Source organism: Hyla sarda, chromosome 6 (assembly GCF_029499605.1).
Source record: "Hyla sarda isolate aHylSar1 chromosome 6, aHylSar1.hap1, whole genome shotgun sequence".
NCBI classification, from domain to species: domain Eukaryota; kingdom Metazoa; phylum Chordata; class Amphibia; order Anura; family Hylidae; genus Hyla; species Hyla sarda.
In genome coordinates, this window is record NC_079194.1 from 152,445,996 (window position 1) to 152,466,954 (window position 20,959).

A 20,959-nucleotide genomic window follows, 5' to 3' on the forward strand; every position below is an offset into this window, starting at 1 on the left:
GACAGGGACGGACTGGGACCAAAAATAGGCCCGGGCATTTTAAAATAAGCAGTCCATTTTTATGGTGGGGGTCCGACTGATGGGACCTCCACCAATCCCCTTTGTTCAAGTGGCTCTCCAGATGTTGGAAATCTGCAACTCCCATCGTGTCTGAAGAGCCTCAGGATTTATGGGAGTTGTAGTTTTGCAACAGCTGGAGAGTCACAGATTGGAGTACAGCGTCATCCATCATCACTGCAGAACATACAACTGACTACAACTCTGATAGGACAGTCAGGAGAACACACAATATCACTGACCTGAGTGACGTCTTTCCTTTTCTTCCTCATCCGGTCCAGACGTCAGGACTTCTTCCAGCTACATCTTCTCTGCAGAGTCCGACACCCGGACATCATTGGTCCCTAATTTGTCAGCAGAACCTTATCCTCTGTATGAAGACAGTAATCATTAGATTTCTGCCAAATACTGTACCCCCTGAATATAATACTGCCAACCACTGTGCCCCCTGAATATAATACTGCTAACCATTGTACCCTCTAAAAATAATACTGCCACACACTGCACCCTCTAAATATATTATTGCCACACACTGCACCCTCTAAATATATTATTGCCACACACTGTACCCTCTTAATATAATACAGGTACACATTTTACCACCTGAGTAAAATACTACCACACACTGTAGCCTCTAAATATAACCCTGCTATACGCTGTACACTGAATATAATATAAATCTTCCTCCCGATTCCTTTGCTCCACCCTCTTTCCCCCTAGATTTGTAAATCCTCTTCATGCTCCCCTGAAGTCCCCCCCCCCACACCCCAAAGTCCTTTCCCATGTAAATAACATCACTCCTCTACCACCAATATACAGTCCTATGTAAATAACATCCCTCCCCTATCACCACCATACAGTCCCATGTAAATAACATCACTCCTATACCACCAATATACAGCTCCATGTACATGACATCACTCCTATACCACCAATATACAGTCCCATGTAAATGACATAACGTCTATACCAACAATATACAGTCCCATGTAAATAACATCACTCCTATACCACCAATATACAGCCCCATGTAAATGACATCACTCCTATACCACCAATATACAGTCCCATGTAAATGACATAACTTCTATACCAACAATATACAGTCCCATTTAAATGACATCACTCCTATACCAACAATATACAGTCCCAAGTAAATGACATCACTCCTATACCACCAATATACAGTCCCATGTAAATAACATCACTCCTATACCAACAATATACAGTCCCATGTAAATGACATCACTCCTATACCAACAATATACAGTCCCATGTAAATGACATCACTCCTATACCAACAATATACAGTCCCATGTAAATGACATCACTCCTATACCACCAATATACAGTCCCATGTAAATGAAATCATGCTTGTCTCCATTCCTACAGGAGGTTCCTGTTGCTTTTTCATGGCAAGAATAATAAGGGAGATTTATCCAACCTTGTGCAGAGGAACAATAGCGCAGTCGCCCATAGCAACCAATCACATTTCAGCTTTCATTTTTCAAAGACCTTTTTTTTAAATGAAAGCTGGAATCTGATTGGTTGCTATGGGCAACTGCTCCAGTGTTCCTCCAGCATGCCCAGACAGCCATTCAGCTATTGCAAAACTACAACTCTCAGCATGCCAAAGCAGCCATTGGCTGTCTGGGCTTGCTGGGAGTTGTCGTTTAGCAACATCTGGAGATCTGGTGCACTAGTTTGTAAGAGGAAGGCACTGTGTATATTGAAAGTCCTCCCGTCCTCCTCCTCATCATCATCATTACACCCCCCTCCCCCGTCCTCATCATCATCATTACACCCCCCTCCCCCGTCCTCCTCATCATCATCATTACACCCCCCTCCCCCGTCCTCATCATCATCATTACACCCCCCTCCCCCGTCCTCCTCATCATCATTACACCCCCCACCCGTCCTCCTCCTCATCATTACACCCCCCCCTCCCCATACTCCTCATCATCATTACCCTCCATTACACCCCCCCCCAAACCTAGCTCTACTCACCTTACTGAGCGGCGCTGCGGTGTGAAGCTGGAGAGTCTGTTGCTCCTGTCACTGACAGCTGCAGGGGATAAATCGCGCGGGGTCAGAGGCTGTGACAGGTCACGTGCTTGCCTGCACTGCTCTCATCAGCCCTCTGCCTATCCGTCTGACCCTGCTGCAGCAACAGGGCCCGGGTGGTTTTAAAAAAGTGATGGCAGCGGCGGGCCCGGGACCTGTTGCTGCAGCATATAGTATAGTGAAGTGGCTATGGGGCCCGGTCGCGGTTGCGACCCTTGCAACCTCTATAGCTGCGCCACTGCATAGTGGATGGAAATACTGTTCAATTGATATGATCGGTCATATCTTGTGAAACAAACTGTCAGATTCCTTTTATAGGTAGGGTCACACAGATCACATCTACAGCATATTTGACAATGCAGATGCGCTGCCGTCAGTCGAAGAACAACGTCATAACGAGTTCCTTGCTCCCTATAGCTCTGTGTGTCTGCTCGTAGTAGCAGATTTCCTGCTGGGAGTCACGAGCAGACACACAGTGTAAATCCAGCTGCAGCAGGGAGCTCACTCTGCAGCTGTACTATGACTGCTGGCAGCATTTCGGCAGCATTTCGGCAGCATTAAATATGCACATATGTGCTTTGTGTGACCCTACCTTTAATGAAGATGTCAAGTGAAAGACAACTTATCCCCTATTCGCAGGATAGGGGATAAGTGTCTGATTGCAGAGCCAGGGCCGAGCCTCGGGCCCCCCGACCACTGGTACAGTGGTCGGGGGGCCCGAGGCTCGGCCCCGGCTCTGCTTCTGGAAATGAAGTTTCGCACCCAGCACTGATGCTGGACCAAACACACCCCCTCTATTTGTTTCTATGGGAGAGACTGAGACATGTGAAAGCTATCTCTCCTCCTCTCCCATAGAAATGAATGGAGTGGGCGTGTAGCAACCTATGTTAGTGCTGGGTGCTACAGTCACGTTAGAGGAGCTGAGCAGAGGCCTACCAGAGCCCCTTACGGGAGATCACTGGGTGTCCAAGCGGTCGGATTCCCCATGATCAGACAATTATCTGTCTTCCACTGGACATCTTCTTTATGGTGCCCATACTCTTTCAATAGCTGTAGGCTGAAGAAACAACTCTGAATATGGTTTACATCTCTGAAAACAAAAGAGTTGCACAGTTGAAATTCAACACGGCTCTTCTCTCCACCCACATTATATGTCAGGGAAGAATCAGGAGGCTTCTATACACATTAGATAGTCAGTCAGTCCTGCCAAAATGTACAGTGTAGCGCCCTATTAGGGTGTAGAGATAAGTTCAAGATGCCAGGGCACTTTTGTAGTTTTCTTTTCCCTAGGCTTCTCTTCACGGTATCAGCACCCCACTCCTTACTCCTCTTACACTAAACTCCAACTGATAACTAACCAGCCAACCCCCATTGGGGCATCAGGGTCACCTGGTCACTCTGCCACAATCCCTTAAAGTAGGAAAGAAGATAGCTTTAACAAGAACGCCGGTTCCACGTGGCGCAGGACACAGGTAGCCAAAAGAAGATAAAAGCAAGGGTAGTTTATTTCCCAGAATGCAACGCGTTTCACTGCTTCAGCAGCTTCAGCAGGCATGGTATGATTCCCATGCCTGATGAAGCTGCTGAAGCAGTGAAACGTGTTGCATTCTGGGAAATAAACTACCCTTGCTTTTATCTTACTTTGGCTACCTGTGTCCTGTGCGATGTGGAACCAGCGTTCCTGTTGAAGCTATCTTCTTTCCTACTATTTTTGAGGTAGGGGGCTGCGGACACTTTACAATTCTATGTGCTCACCATTGTGATCGGCTCAGGTGATCGGCGGTGGGACCCGGCTGTCAATCACAGCCAGGGTCGTGCCGCAGCTGCCGGGACCGTGATCGCGCTAGTCCTGGCAGCATTAACTCCATAGATGCCGTGATCAATCCTGATCACAGCATTTATGGTGTTTACAGGAGGGGTGTGCTCCCCCTTTTCACCAACTGCGGCGCCGCGATACGATCGCAGGTCGCTGTTGGTTGCTATGGCAGCAGTCTGCCATCTACGGAAGCCTGTGAGAAGCAGCCACAGGCTGGATCGCACAGGCTATATTGTGTGCATTTCATCAGGTTATAATCTGTTGCAGTACAAATGTATTGCAGCATAGTATAACCTGTAAAAAGTGAAAAATAAAATAATAAAAGGTTCTTCAATAAAAGTATGAAGTGTAAAAAAATTTTTTATAAATACCCCTTTCATATAAAAGCCCTGTATTATCATAAAAAAAACACAAATCATATACAAACTAGGTATTTCCATGTTCATAATGATGTGTACTATAAAGCTATAATGTAAATTATCCCGCACGGTGAACGCCGGAAAAAAAAAAAACAACAACAAAAAAGCTAAAAATTCACCAATTTTGGTACAAATAGCAGAATTAAAAAAAAGATCAAAAGGTAGCATATATCGCAAAAATGATGTCAATAAAGTACAGGTTGTCCCGCAAAAAATAAGCCTCACTCAATGGCGTTGGACAAAAAATAAATAAAAAAGTTACGACTGTTGGAAAATAACAAAAAAAAGGGAAAAAATGAATTTTGCTCAGAAAAGGAAAAAGAAAATAAAAAGCTATATAAAATGGGTATTGCCATAATCGTAACAACCCACAGATTAAATATAACATCACTTTTACTGCACAGTGAACACCATAAAAAAAATGTTTTAAACGCCAGAAATTTTCACAAATTTTGGAGATTTTCACAAAACAATCTGCATGTGTCAACAAAAATGCATCACTTATATAAAGTACAATATGTCACGAAAAAACTATCTCAGAATCGTTCCGCTCTGAAACAGAGTTCTATAGTTATTGCCATTTAAATTAACATGTCAAATAAAAAAAAAATAAAAAAAAAAGAGCCTGGTCATTAAAGTGTACCTGTCATCAACAAAAACTTTTTATATAATGTAGATAATACCATTATATGTATTTTTTTTTTTAATATACATTGGTTCAAAAATGTGTCTATTTTTGTCCCTACAGCTATTCTTTGTGTGTCTTTATGAGGAGTCCAAATACAGGAAGTGTGGGTGGACAAGCAGGGCTCTGTACATTGAGGACAAGCAGGGCTCCGTGCACTGAGGACAAGCAGGGCTCTGTACACTGAGGACAAGCAAGGCTCTATACACTGAGGACAAGCAGGGCTCTGTACACTGAGGACAAGCAGGGCTCTGTACACTGAGGACAAGCAGGGCTCTGTACACTGAGGACAAGCAGGGCTCTGAACACTGAGGACAAGCAGGGGTCTGCACACTGAGGACAAGCAGGGCTCTGTGCACTGAGGCTCTATGACATGCCCCTGGCTCACACATCAGGATGATTGACAAGCCAGGAGCCTGCACAGAGCCCTGCTTGTCCCGCCCTCACTTCCTGTATTTAGACTCCTCATAGACAACATTTTTTCACCCAAAAATATACACATTTTTTAATCAATGTATATTATTGGTATTAATCAATGTATATTATTGGTTTTATCCACATTATATCAACAGTTTTTGTTGGTGACACAGACAGGGTCTGTCCCTAAGGGGTTAAATAGGAAAATGCATCAAAACTGCACATAATGTGAACTGTTTTGCAACCTACTTATGAGCCTAATGAGTTCACCAGCACCAGAAACCTGATGACCAGATGCACTAATCAAATACCACAACCAAAGTCAGAGCATTCATAAGAAATGCAGGCAGCATTAGAGAAAAATGTCAGTGATGAATTTACATCCAATATGGAACCTAACTTATCTGCTGTTCAGGAAGAAAAATAGATGCATAGGCTGCAGATTTCAGCTGTAAGGTTCATCTTTAAAGTATGATCATACAGCCTGGGGAACAATACACCATGCATTACATGACATAAATTCCAAAGGTATCCTTAGATTTCTTTAATGTATTTTACTAGCCGTCAAGGGTGCAGATTAGGCCCATTCAATTGGCATTCAATGATATGCTTAGAATAAATGACATGTCACTTATATCAACGTATTTGAATGCTGTGCGTGGTGGCCAGTGTGAGATGTATCAGCCCCTATGCTGAACCCACGGGTGGCTGAAGTATTATAAGGGTTTTCTGGACAGTAAAACAAGTTGCTGAAGGCCTATGTAACTATACTTTCTAGAATGTATATGTATTTTCCTGTATTTCTCTGGTTAAACATGCATATACTCACGTACTTTACTTTATTACAGCATACAGAGGTTTAAAGTTTTGCTAAAATTGTCATTGCATTTGCAAATTGTTACACTCTGCGCTCCAGCCGCAAGCTCCGGCCATGAGTTCCCTGTGTTCCCGTCTGCCAGCAGGGCTGGGATTCGCATCGCAGGACGCACCCGCATGCGAATCCCAGCCCATCACTCACCATGCTCCGCTGCCACCTCCTCCTCTGTGTCTCAGCTCCCCGTCTCCTAGGGCGAACGCGTGCCGGAGCTCTGAAATTTAACCCCTTAAGGACCAAGGACGTACCGGTACGTCCTTGGTCCTGCTCTTCTGATATAACGCGGGGTTACACAGTAACCCCGCGTCATATCATGGCGGGCCCGGCGTCATAGTGAAGCCGGGACCCGCCTCTAATAGCGCGCAGCGCCGATCGCTGCGCCGCGCGCTATTAACCCTTTAGCCGCGCGCTCAAAGCTGAGCCGCGCGGCTAAAAGTGAAAGTGAAAGTTCCCGGCTAGCTCAGTCGGGCTGTTCGGGATAGCCGCGGCTAATCGCGGCATCCCGAACAGCTGACAGGACAGCGGGAGGGCCCCTTCCTGCCTCCTCGCTGTCCGATCGCCGAATGACTGCTCAGTGCCTGAGATCCAGGCATGAGCAGTCATCCGGCAGAATCGTTGATCACTGGTTTCTTATGAGAAACCAGTGATCAACATAGAAGATCAGTGTGTGCAGTGTTATAGGTCCCTATGGGACCTATAACACTGCAAAAAAAAAGTGAAAAAAAAAAGTGAATAAAGATCATTTAACTCCTCCCCTATTAAAAGTTTGAATCACCCCCCTTTTCCAATAAAAAAAAAAACACAGTGTAAATAAAAATAAAAATAAACATATGTGGTATCACCGCGTGCGGAAATGTCCGAATTATAAAAATATATCATTAATTAAACCGCTCGGTCAATAAGTCCTATCAATGCAAAAATGGTACCGTTAAAAACTTCAGATCACGGCGCAAAAAATGAGCCCTCATACCGCCCCATACACGGAAAAATAAAAAAGTTATAGGGGTCAGAAGATGACAATTTTAAACGTATTAATTTTCCTGCATGTAGTTATGATTTTTTCCAGAAGTCCGACAAAATCAAACCTATATAAGTAGGGTATCATTTTAATCGTATGGACCTACAGAATACATATGAGGTGTCATTTTTACCGAAAAATGTACTACGTAGAAACGGAAGCCCCCAAAAGTTACAAAACAGCGTTTTTTTTTCAATTTTGTCGCACAATGATTTTTTTTCCCGCTTCACCATAGATTTTTGGGCAAAATGACTGACGTCATTACAAAGTAGAATTGGTGGCGCAAAAAATAAGCCATCATATGGATTCTTAGGTGTAAATTTGAAAGAGTTATGATTTTTTAAAGGCAAGGAGCAAAAAACGAAAATGCAAAAACGGAAAAACCTCCGGTCCTTAAGGGGTTAAAGGGCTAGTGTGCCCATAATTAGTTGTTGCACCTGACACTACATTATAAAGTCCCTGCACCTCCCACACTTCCCTGCCGGATCTTCGGTGCCACTAGCCTGAGATTAAGCATTCCATATTGCCTGTTTGCCTTACCCGTGTATCCAGACCTTCCCGCTATGTTATTTGACTTCGCACCTTTGCCGCCTGCCTTGACCTTATGCTACATTTGACTACACTACTGCCTTATCTTTCGGTACCTCACCTTGCCCAGCTACCTGTGTGGTCGAGCCATGTCGTTGGTAGCAACCTGGGTGTCGCCTGCCGCAGCAAGCCCATCCTGCCTTGCGGCGGGCTCTGGCGAAGACCAGGGGCACCTTAGACTCTGCTCCATGATCCGGTCATGGAAGTCGTGAAACAGTTGTTGCCTTTCTGAAACAATCTGCAGTGTTTGTTATCTCCTGTTGTATGTGAACTTTGCTGAAACAAGCCAAGTGATTAAGAAATGTGCATTGATTTAGGAGTATTTCAGCTTTTTATCCCCTATCCATAGTTAGGGATATTTTAGTCACCGTTCTTGAGTTGGTGGGGGTTCCAGCGGTCGGCTACCCACCAATCAGCTTGTTATCTCCTATACCATGCATTGGAGTAACAAGCTGACATGGGGATACCCCATTGATGACTGCTATGGTAAGCTGTGCAACACCATAACTCTTTAATATTGTCCAGTGTTGATGAGAGATAAGTCGTAGAAATATTTATAATGAGAAAATCAATAATTCCCAAACATTTCTATTTATCTTAAAAACATTGCTGAATGCTATTTGTCTGCCTCATATCATTGTTCTACAGTATTTGCAAACATGGAAAAAGTATAAACCTAAATCGAATGGTTGTAACAGATGTGGCTGGTGTAAAGTGGTCCCTATGTGTGAATGGGATTTTAGTCACATTTATCTTAGGGCTTTTTTTTTTTTTGAGGTTAGGGTGATCTGCAAGGATAAATAAAAGTTGCCAACTCCATGTCCTCTGGTCATATTCACTTCAGCTTATTCAGATAAGAACTGATGGTTAGGGTTTCTTTTTTATTGGAGGGTAGAGGTCTGCACGGAAAAATAAAAGTTGACGCCTCCATTTCCTCTGGTCATATTCACTTCAGCTCTTTCAGAAAATAACTGGTGGTTATGTTATCATTTATCGACTGATAGTGTCTTTTGAAAAATGACCTTTGACTGAATTGAACAAGTGATAAAAGTAGAGAACATCATAGTATTGTGAGGTAAGTACAGAGCACAATGGAGTATGTAAAATGCAGAGCCAAGCAAACTCTTATAAAGGTTTGTTCTATTGCTGCAAAGGATGCTCGTAGTGTAGGCAGTTTAACCTTAAAATGTATTTATTTTTCATCTTTTGTCCCACAATTCTCTGCAATCCATGCATGTATAGGGAAGTTATAGCACTCCTCATCTTGATTTTGACAAGTAGTGCTTATAGAGATGAAGGGAGCAAGTAGGACATCTTCAGTAGAAATGAACACATTTTAGAATTTTCCGCCAAAATTTGTTTCGGTCCGATTTTTTTTTCTCTATTAAAAACTGCTATTTCTGGCCTACAGAGAGCCTCAATAGGGATGTACAACACTTTTACGTACTGTAACATGTATAGGGTGTGTGCTGGGTTAGTGAAATAATACTGTCATTCAGTGGGACATGCAGATCAGAGGTGTCGCAGAGTGGCACAATGACAGAGCCTGGAGATGGCATTAGTATGAGTGGGGATGGGGGCAGCATGAGGAGACCCTAAAGTGGCTGAATGACACAGCGTGGAGGTGGCGGCAGCATGAGGAGAACATATAGTGGCTGAATGACACAGCCTGGAGTTGGCCGCAGCATGAGGAGACCACATAGAGGCTGAATGACACAGCCTGGAGTTGGCGGCAGCATGAGGAGACCAAATAGTGGCTGAATGACATAGCGTGGGGGTGCGGGCAGCATGAGGAGACCCAAAAGTGGCTGAATGACACAGAGTGGAGGTGGCGGCAGCATGAGGAGAACATACAGTGGCTGAATGACACAGCCTGGAGTTGGTGGCAGCATGAGGAGACCACATAGAGGCTGAATGACACAGCCTGCAGTTGGCGGAAGCATGAGGAGACCATATAGTGGCTGAATGACACAGCCTGCAGTTGGCAGCAGCATGAGGAGACCATATAGTGGCTGAATGACACAGCCTGGAGTTGGCGGCAGCATGAGGAGACCATATGGTGGCTGAAAACACAGCCTGGAGTTTGCGTTAGCATGAGAAGAACATATAGTGGCTGAATAACACAGCCTGGAGGTGGCAGCAGCATGAGGATTACATATGGTGGCCGTATGAGACAGCTTGGAACTGGCATCAGCATGATGAGAACATATAGTGGCAGAATGAGACCGCCTGGAGGTGGCAGCAGCAGCATCAGGAGTCCTTAAAGTGACCCGGTGACAGAGTGGTGTGGTGGGTGGCAATACCAGTACCCGGTGATGAAGGTAGGTGAAAAAAGGAGAACTTGGCATCAGGTGTGTGGCATCAGGCGGGTGGCAGGATCAGAATAGTAGCTGCGGCAGGTAGGCAGAAGAAAACGGTCTCTCTTTTAAAAGTGTTAGTGTGGGGGGCGTGGCTTGCCGCGAACAGAGATGGCCGCCTGAGCTGTGAGCTCCGTAAACCCTGAGGCCATTCATTCGCTTAATTTGCACTCCCAGCCTGTGCTCTCATGCCGAGGGGCACCCGCCGGCGCCGGAAGACCCCGCCATCCTGCACGGACCCTCAACAGCTCCCTGGGGCCATTACACGCTACCTGCGCCAGGTCTCTGCCTCAGCCCCGGCCTCTCCTCCGGCATCACCAGGCCACGAGCGCGCGCTCCGTTCCCGCTCAGTCGGCCCTGCGGTGGTGCGCTCTGCTATTAGATCGGTCCTGCCCAGCTACCCTCCTGACTCTACGGGGACCCCTGCACCATCACCTTTGCTGCCGCTGACTGCTCCGGACCTTGGTGTGCTGCCTGGAGGGACAGTCTGCCCGCCATCTTCCTCTCCCCCTGAGGTGGGGGTGTCTGCGGGGGACCTGGGCTCCATTCCTGTGGATTGCTGCACTGTGGAGGTAGGTGCCTCTCCGGCCCTGTTTCACCCCATACCTCCATCTGGGACTGCCTCTCCTCCTCTGGACCCCCTCATAACAGCCTCGGCCCTGCTAGGCCCGGACCCCAGGGACTCAGAGCATTCGCCTGGAGCTGTGCTGTTTAAAGGGCCATCACCTCAGTTCCTCCCCCATACCCAGACACAGGGCTTGTCACCTACAGTCCCCTTGGCCTCCTTCTCGGCTCCTCTCGTGCCTGGGCCCTCTGCTGGAGTTCCAGGTTCTGACAACCTTGTAGCTGAAGTTGCTGGGACTGATCCCCCTGAGGCCCTTATCCCTTGCACCTCTCCTAAACCGCAGAGGACTATGTCTGCCTCCAGGAGCTCGGCTGGGCGCCCTGGGGCACCCACCCCTCGGAACACACTCACACAGCCTCAGGAGGCTCCTTCTTTGTCTGTTGCGCCCGGTGGCTGGGAGGATGGCCTGGATTCTGAGTTGGAGTGTTCGGGGGTCCCTGCTCCTATCCCGGCTACCCCTGACCTCTCTCTATTGCTTTCTCAATTGCCGACAAAGGGGGACTTCAAGGTTCTTATTGCTGAAGTCAGAGAGGCCTGCAGGGCCGAAATAGCGGATATGCGCCAAGATCTCCAACATGTCTCAGGCCGAGTGGACGACTTAGAGGAAGCTCATGACTCTACTAGGTCCTACATTGCTAACCTGCATGAAACCGTCTCTGCTCAATCTGCGTTTCTGGGTGACCTGCATTCGCATGTGGAAGACCTTGACAACAGGGGTAGGAGAAATAATATTAGGGTCCGTGGATTGCCTGAGGCTACCCGGGACGAAGATCTTCATGCTACTCTGGAAGCTATCTTCAACTTGATCCTGGGTGAACCCTCGTCCCACAAGATTGCACTGGATCGAGCCCACCGGGCCCTCCGCCCTCGCCCTACCTCTGGCCCTCCAAGGGATGTGATTTGTTGTGTCAATGACTTTCAACTGAAGGAGAGAATTATGGCTAAATCACGCACCCTTCGGGACTTTGATTTTGATGGGGCACCTATCCAGCTGTTCCAGGATCTTTCCTGGATTACCCTACGTAAGCGCAAGATGTTGCAACCTCTCCTGTCATCTCTACGCTCGGCACAGATTCCCTACAGATGGTCCTTCCCGTTTGCTCTCCAAGCCCGTCGGGATGGACGCTCTGCAGTTCTACGTTCACATGCTGACATCCCGGAGTTCTGTGCAGCCTTTGATCTCCAAATCCCGAAGCTTCCTGACTGGGCTCTACAACCCCTTCCCCCTCCGCCTCCTCCTGTATGGCAGCCAGTTAGAGGGAAACGTCGTGGAGGTGGTGGGGGCCGGCCTGCTCAATCCACATCTGGATCACGTCATGACCCTACCTGAAGGATATACTGGAACTAAGTTCTGGGCCCACACGTTCTGTGACTACTTGTTTGGTTCTCATTTCACCTGGCGGGGTGCTGTGTTCTTTTACTTGCAATTTACTATAGTTGTCTTTTACTGCTGCCTCTAAAATAACGGGTGCCCTTCTGGCTCCCTTTGTACAGTAGGGATTTGGCATGGCCTTTGGGTGGAAGGGGTTTCTATTCTTTGGTGTGACCTCCCTCTGATGCGTACTTCCACTTCCCCCAATGAGGCCATGACAAATATAGTAACGCTGTTGTTTATTCTTCTTGCATTATTGATATGTTTTACTAAGGTCTCCTCTCTGGCTCTAGTGCCAGTGGTTTGTTTACCGTTTTGTATCCCTGTTTGTCTTTCCCTTTTGTCCCCCCCCTTTTGTGTCCTGCTCTTCCCCTCTCTTTCTGAGTCTCCTCCTGTTCTTTGTCTCTGCTCTTCTTTTAGGTCCAGTACTGAACGATGGTGGTCTTTGGACTCGGGCTGGCCCGCTGATGCGTTTTCTACTTCTCTGAGTGAGTACTTACCATGGCACCTTCCTTACACTACACCTACCCCTCATGGCTAAGTGCGTTTCCCTGAACGTGAAAGGCCTTAACTCCCTCTCTAAAAGGCGTCTCCTACAACGGGAGCTGGTGGCTCTCAAGGCGGATATTGTCTATGTTCAGGAGACGCACTTTGACAAGACGGGCTCCTTTCACTTCCTACAACACCTTTACCCTCAGGTATACATGGCCTCCTCGGACAGGAAGGTAGCGGGAGTAGCTATCCTAGTCTCACGACACTGCCCCTTGCAGGTTTCCTCCTCCTTTGCTGACCCCTCAGGGCGGTTTGTAATTTTATGTGGCACCCTTGGGGGGAAACCTCTGCTACTTTGTAATGTTTATGCCCCGAACTCTACACAAATCCCCTTCCTCCGACGGGTCTTGAAGCGATTGTCTGCATACCCAACCTCCGCCTGGCTGCTGGGCGGGGACTTTAACTTGGTTTTTTCTCCCTCTGCCGATCGCTACTCCCTAACGGACTCCCCACCACCTGCCCCTCAGTTGCGTCTCTCTACGCTTTTTCGTCGGTTGGTTCGTTCGGCAGGGCTCTATGACCTCTGGCGTATTAATCATCCATCCGATCGCTCTTTTTCTTTTTATTCCCACCCTCATAAACTCCATACGCGAATTGACTATTTTTTCGGGAACCTCCCAATGCTGCGTATGCTCTCCTCTGCTTCCATGGAACCTATCTCCTGGTCTGATCATGGCCCTGTTCTTGTGTCTTTTTCCCCTTTCACTTCTTTCTCCCGCCGTTGTCATTGGCGTCTCAATGACTCCTTGCTTAAAACTCCTTCTTCCCGGGACTCGATCCTGCATAGCATAACTACTTACTTTGCGGAAAATGAAGGCTCTGTGTCCTCCCAGGCTGTACTATGGGAGGCACATAAAGCGGTGGTCAGAGGCCATTGTATTGCATTGGGCTCTAGACTAAAGCGAGATGCCTTGGCCCGCTCCCGGGAACTTAAGGATCAAATTTCTGCCCTGGAAGCTCTCTTACTAACTAACCCTTCCCTCCCGGTACTGAGGCGGCTGGTAGTTGCACGGTCCCAATTGGGTGACTTGGCCCTTCATAAAGTTGAACGTCAATTGCTTTATGCCAAACAGAGGTTTTATGAAAAGGGCAATAAGGCCCATACAATGCTGGCTAGACGTTTAAGGGATCGTGCGGCTGCTCAGTCTCCTTCTGCCCTGAAGGATGCTGCGGGGACATTACACTATCACCCTAACACCATCTTCCGCCTCCTCCATGACTATTACTCCAAATTGTACTCTCTACCCTCACAACTCCCCTCGGATCCGGGAGGGCGTGACGCTGTGTTGGAGACGTTCCTGTCCAGGTGCAGCCTTCCGACTCTCTGTGCGTCTGACAGGGAGTCCCTGAACGCTCCCATTGTATTGGAGGAACTCACTGAAATTCTCAAGTCTCTCCCATCTGGGCGCTCTCCAGGACCTGACGGATTCACCTATTTATACTATAAAACCTACTCGTCTGTCCTTCTTCCTCGACTGGTCCCCCTGTTCAATTCTTTTCTACGGGGGGAGGGGATTCCGCAGTCCTTTTTGCATTCCTTGATTACGTTGATTCCTAAACCTAATAAAGACCCACATGATTGCTCCAGCTTTAGGCCCATAGCCCTGTCTAACTCGGATCTGAAGTTGTTCTCTAAGATTTTGGCAGCTCGTCTCTGTTGTTTCCTCCCCGCCCTTATTCATAAGGACCAAGTGGGTTTCATCCCCTGTCGTCAGGGAGGCGATAATACTAGAAGGGTTGTCAATCTTATAGATATTGTTAACAAGCGATCTGAACAGGCTTTAATACTGAGCTTGGATGCCGAAAAGGCTTTTGATAGATTAGGCTGGCCATTCATGTTCGCCACTCTACAGAAATTTGGGATCACTGGTGACTTCCTCACTGCGCTGCGGGGTCTCTACTCCTCCCCTACTGCCTCTCTCAAACTCCCGACTGACTCCTCCCCTCCCTTTACCCTTTATAACGGCACTAGACAGGGATGTCCGTTGTCCCCACTGATTTTTGCCCTTTGCATAGAGCCGCTGGCGGCTCTGATCCGGGGGAGTTCGGATGTCTCTGGAATCTCCCTTCATGGGAAGACCTTTAAGATTTGCCTTTTTGCAGATGACGTTTTACTTACCCTCACTAACCCTCTCTTGTCCTTGCCTGCGCTGTACAAACTCTTGCATGAATATGGCTTGGTATCGGGCTACAAGGTCAACCTTTCTAAATCTGAAGCAATGTCTGTAAATCTCCCACCCTCTCTGGTCTCCCTACTTCGTTCTAACTATTCTTTCCGCTGGTCTCCCTCTGCCATTAAATATCTTGGAGTCTCCATCACCCCTACATATGCCTCGCTCTATTCTGCAAATTTCCCTACTTTGTTCAGAGAGCTACGTTCTTTGCTAGAAAAATGGAAATCGCAATACATATCCTTTTTCGGGCGAATTGCTGCGGTTAAAATGACTATCCTTCCTAAATTACTTTATTTTTTCGAAACGTTACCGGTACGGGTTCCGTTGGCTATGCTACGGTCCTTTCAGTCGGCTATTTTCCGGTTCATTTGGGACGCTAAAAGACATAGGCTCCCTATGACGGTCATGATGGCGAACCGAGTTTCTGGAGGTCTGGGGGTCCCAGATGTCACAAAATATTATTGGGCCGCACACCTCCGTCACCTAGCTGCATGGTCTACTCACTTTGCTTATAGTAAGTGGATGGAACTTGAAAAATTGTGGTTGGCACCTGTCCACCCTAATTCTTTCCTATGGTCCTTTCCGCTTCCGTCCCCTGCATGCACCCTTTTAGGTCCTATGTCTTTCACGAGATATGTCTGGACTTATTGTTCCAGGCGATTCCGACTCCTGTCCCCTTTCTCCCCAATGCAGTCTTTTCTCTACCACCCTGACTTCCCTCCTGGAGGCACCTCACTTATGGTTCGGGAATGGGGCTCGAGAGGTTTGTTCTGCTGGGCTGATGTGGTACATCCTATTACTCGGACTCTTCTGTCTTTTGATGACCTGAAATCTCGTTGGGAACTCCCAGCCTCTGCGTTCACTCACTATACCCAGCTCCGACATTACCTATCCTCTCGGAGGGGCTCGCTAGTGGTTTCGCTCCCTACGAGTTTTGAGAGGTTGTGTAGGAGTGGACCACAGACGAAGGGACTGCTCTCGAGTATTTACTCCCTTTTAATCTCCCCCGCGGACGGAACCCTCCTCTCCCATCGTTATATGGATCGCTGGGAGGAAGTCCTTAACACTTCTATTACAATTCCTCAGTGGAGGGTAATTTGGGATAGGGCTTCTCGGGCCTCCATATGTACAGCTTACAAAGAGACACAATACAAATTGCTCATGGGTTGGTACCATACCCCTGTCCTCCTCAATAAATTGAACCCTGACATCCCCCCGCAATGTTGGCGTTGTGGTGTGGGACTGGGGGACACTTACCATATATTCTGGTCCTGTCCTCTGATCTCTCAATTTTGGGTAATGGTGCAGCGGCTTATCCGTGACATATTGGGAGTCGGGGTGCCCCTAGACCCTTTAATCTATCTCTTACATTTGTCGACTAGGGCCTTGTCTGGTCGACCATTTAAGCTATTTCTACACATCATCCTGGCAGCAAAAACTCTCATTGCAAAACATTGGAAACAGACTTCCCCCCCGTCTGAGGGTGAACTCCTGGCCCGGGTCCGTGAGATTCGCTCTATGGAATCTCTTACTGCCTCTTTGAATAACACTATCTCACAATTTCTTTCAGTATGGGACCCATGGGACAGATTCACGGATAGGCAACCTCCCTGATCTCTTAGCTCCTTTTGGACCTTTTCCTCTCTTCTTGCTTCTCTCAACCCACTTTCCTATTTCTTTGTACGTTCCCTTTTCTGTTCCCTCGCCCCTCTGTTTGACGTTGTTGTCTTAGTCACCCACCCCCCCCCCCCCTCATGTCTTGGACTACTTGATCCAAATGTGCGGTTGTTAACTATAGCATTACTGGGTCACAGTTGTGACTACCTGACTTGATTGTTGTGATTTGAATTATTACTTGCTTGCATTTCTCACTTACTGTGGGGTATGTCACCCCGATCATTCCTACTGGTGTGTATTTTCCTGTCTGAATATAATAAAAATTTACAGTTGAAAAAAAAAAAAAAAAAGTGTTAGTGTGCACAAGTAAGTATTGAGGATATGCATTACGTAGAACGTAACTTTTAATAATATGGTTAGGATAAAATATATGAACCCCAATTTTTTTTTAAATCAAACAAAAGGAAAACTGTGCAAAAATCGCCATGTGCCACCTTGTAACACTCACGTTTCAGTAGACTGGAACACAGATGATAGTGGATCCGCTGGACCTGTGTGGTAGATGATTCGGACCTAACCAGGGAGCGGAGTCTAAGGTGCCGTTTGTTTTCACCAGAGCCCACCGCAAAGCGGGATGGACTTGCTGCAGCAGGCGGCACCCCTGGCACGGCTCAACCACAAAGGAGGCTGAGGAGATTCGAGACACAGGTGGGATTAGGCAACTTGTGGTCTGGATAGCAGGAGGTCAGGGCAGGCAGCACAGTAGCGTAGTCAGGAACATAGTCAGGAATGGTCAGTAGGCCTCCAGTTCAGCCCTCACAGGGCTCATGTGGCCGTGAGATGTAGGCGCCACGTCTCCAGTGCCCTGACCAGCCATTGTTTCCAACATGTGTTGTAGTAGATGAAGCAGTGGAATTACATTGTTCATCCCGTAATCCTGGCGACTGACCAATAATGTGGCTTCCTGAAAGGGCTTGAGCATGTTTCACGTATGAGCTGCCACTGGTTGACATTGAAGTTACACAGGGGAGTCCCCCTATCCGCTTGGATCATCAAGAAATCGGTGATGGCTTTTCTCTGTTCGTGTATTCGGTCCAACATATGGATGGTGGAATTCCAACGTGTGGAAATGTTGCAAATCAGTCTATGTAGGGGGATGCCGTTCTGACGCTGCAGCTCAAGGAGGGTGTGCTTTGCAGTGAACAAGTGGCTGAAGTGCATGCAAAGTTTCCATTGCATTGTGAGGATGTCTTGCAGATGGAGGGGGGACACTTCAGACAACCAGATTGAACATGTGTGCCATGCAGGGCGCATGTCTCAGGCTTCCATGTCGCAGTGCAGACAAGATGTTCTTCCCGTTGTCGGTCACCATGGTTCCCATTTCCAGTTTCTGTGGAGTAAACCATGATTCTATTTCTTGATTCTATTCCTTCCCTGTGTGACTCGGTTCACCAAAGCAAACCATGTGAAGAACAGCGTGACACCGCCATGCCCTGCACACATGGTATTCTAGAGGGGCACTGACTTGTCCGTACAGTGGAGGCTGAGGACACAGTGGAAGATGAGGAGGTGTAGTTGCACACTGTCACAGGAACAACGGCCTGAGAGCGTGGAGGCTGAAGCGGCATGACCTGTCAAAGTTGGTGTTGTGGCTGTGCAGAAACCACATTCACCCAGTGGGCCGTAAAGGACATGTATTCTCCCTGATCGTAGTTACAGCTACACACGTTAGCGCTGCCGTGCACTTTGGTACACACTGACAGGCTCAAGGACTGGCCCACCTTCTGTTCCACAAAATTGTGCAGGGCTGGTACTGCCTTCTTCGCATAGAAATGATGGCTTGGGACTCTCCACCTCAGCTCGGCACAAGCCATCAATTCACTGAAAGGTGCAGAGTCCTCCTCTTGAAAAGGAAGGGACGGCATCACCAGCAACTTGGACAGGAGCACATTCAGCTTCTGCGCCGTTGGATGAGTGGCCGCATACTGTTGTCTCCTGGATATGGCTTCGCCTATGGATTGCTGGCAGAATATCTGACTCGAAACAGGAGGAGCAGGAGCATCTGGAGTGACAGAAGATGGGTATGACACACAGCTCCCTTTGGATGAGGTGGTGGAGCTTTGGCTGGCTGAAACAGGGAGTGGCGTGCCACTGGGTAATGCAGCAGGCTGGACCACCACATTGGAGCCACGGTTCTCCCAGGCCACTTTATGGTGACGCTGCATATGTTGGCGCAGGGCCGTGGTGCCAACATTGGGACCCTGGCCACGCTTCACTATCTGCCGACACATGCATGTGGTCAGGTTAACATCCTCCGGATGCTTTATGAAAAACTGCCACACCGCCGAATAACTGATTTTCCCACTAACAGTCCGCACTGATTGACTGCTACTGCCCCCGACTCCAGGAACCCCTGTTCCACTACCTCCCGGGAAGGTAGGCTGCCGCGAAGCAGGTGGTCTACGCCGGGCACGTTTGGCTCCAGACTTTCCACTTCTGCCATCATGCCAACTGCCAACCATGCTACCACCTTGCTGGCTTAGCTGCTGCCTCAAGGGCAACCTACAACCCTCTTCTCCTGATGATTAAGCCCCTTATGCACGCGGCTCCCAAGTGTGATTGGCTTCATCATCATCGAGTTGTGTCTGCACGCTGCTGATGTCCTCCTCAGGTTCCTCAAAAGTGTGTGCTTCAGGAGCCTGAACGCTTGCAACACCACCTCCCACACCACTCTCCTCATCACTACTTGCCTGCCTAGCAGAGGAAGCGGCAGATGTCTATTCCACTTCTTAGCTGGGCAGTAGGTGCTGACTGTCCTCTAGTAGATCGTCCTCACTAAATAGTGGAGCTGAACCCACAGCATAAGATACTTCTGTGGGGGTGGGAACAGCATAGGACAGAGGCAATGGGAGGACAGGGACTGCTCCCGGGCCATGCCAACTGAGCTTTGAGTCTGAGGAACCCACCAACTGTTGACTGGGGGTGTCAGATGTCAATTGTGAACAAGTGAATGACCGTGTTAACCAATCGATGACGGCAGATGAGTTGCTGGTCAAGACATGACCGCTAGGTGATACAGGGAGCTCAGGCCTCTCGCTGCGACTCCTGCTGCCACTCACCCCTAGTCTGCTGCAACCTCTGCCTGATGAATTTGGGCCTCTGCCATTCCTCTATGCACGTCCTGGCACTTCTCTGCCTGACATACTTAGTGCGTATATGAGGGGAGTACAATACGCTTCACTACACTTGGCGTGTACATTTGGATTGCCGTTCACAGTATCTAGGCCCTTAAGACTTTAACAGGAACAAAATAGTACACCACTTAGATGTACGTATGTGGTATGCACTTATAAGGGGGAGGATAATGCACTCCAGTATGCCTAAAATGGTATTTGGCTAAAACACCAGCAGGTGTGTACTTTTGGCAGACCTTTCACAATATCTAGGCCCTCAAGACTTTAACAGGAACAAAATAGTACACCATTTAGATGTACTTATGTGGTATGCTGTATGCACTTATGGGGGGAGGACAATGCGCTCCAGTATGCTTAAAACAATATTTTTCTACAACACGAGCAGGTGTGTACTTTTGCCTGGCCTTTCACAGTATCTAGGCCCTGAAGACTTTAACAGGAACAAAATGGTACACCACTTCGATGTGCGCACAGGTTACACTTAATAGAGGACAATATGCTTTTAGTGCTCTGCTCACCCTAACTGGCTGGCTACTATTAACTTTTCAGTTGTTGTACACACCAGTGCTGCAGCAAACATTCACTGTGTAATTCACCCAAAATTGCACTTTCTCTCTCAATCTCACTCCCTTCCCTATCAGTGCTCCTAGGCTGGATTTGGGCTTGAGGTGAATCGCTGCGGTAAAAAAGCATTTCTGTGCAACACACTGCTCTCTGTCCCTCTCTGCAATAGAATGCTGATGTGTGTGACTGGGAGGTGAATCGCAGCTGTAAAAAAAAATTTCTGTGCAACACACACTGCTGTCTGTCCCTCTCTCTCTCTCTCTCTCTCTCTCCCTCTCTCTCTCTCTCTCTCTCTGCAATAAGGGCTGAAGTGACTGGCCGCAAGATGGCTGCCGATTATATAGGGCTGTGACATCACAGGGGTGGCTGGCTGCTGATAGGCTGCATGCTGCATGCGATTAAGGGTCAACCTACCTACCCGCCTTCTTGCCTTCCCAGGATCCCTTGCCCCATGTCCTCACATGTGGATCTGCCATTTTAGATGCCCTGGAGCCTGGACCACACTAAATGGAGTATAATGAAGTGATTCATGCAATCGAATCGCAGCGATATTCGCATTTGTTGCG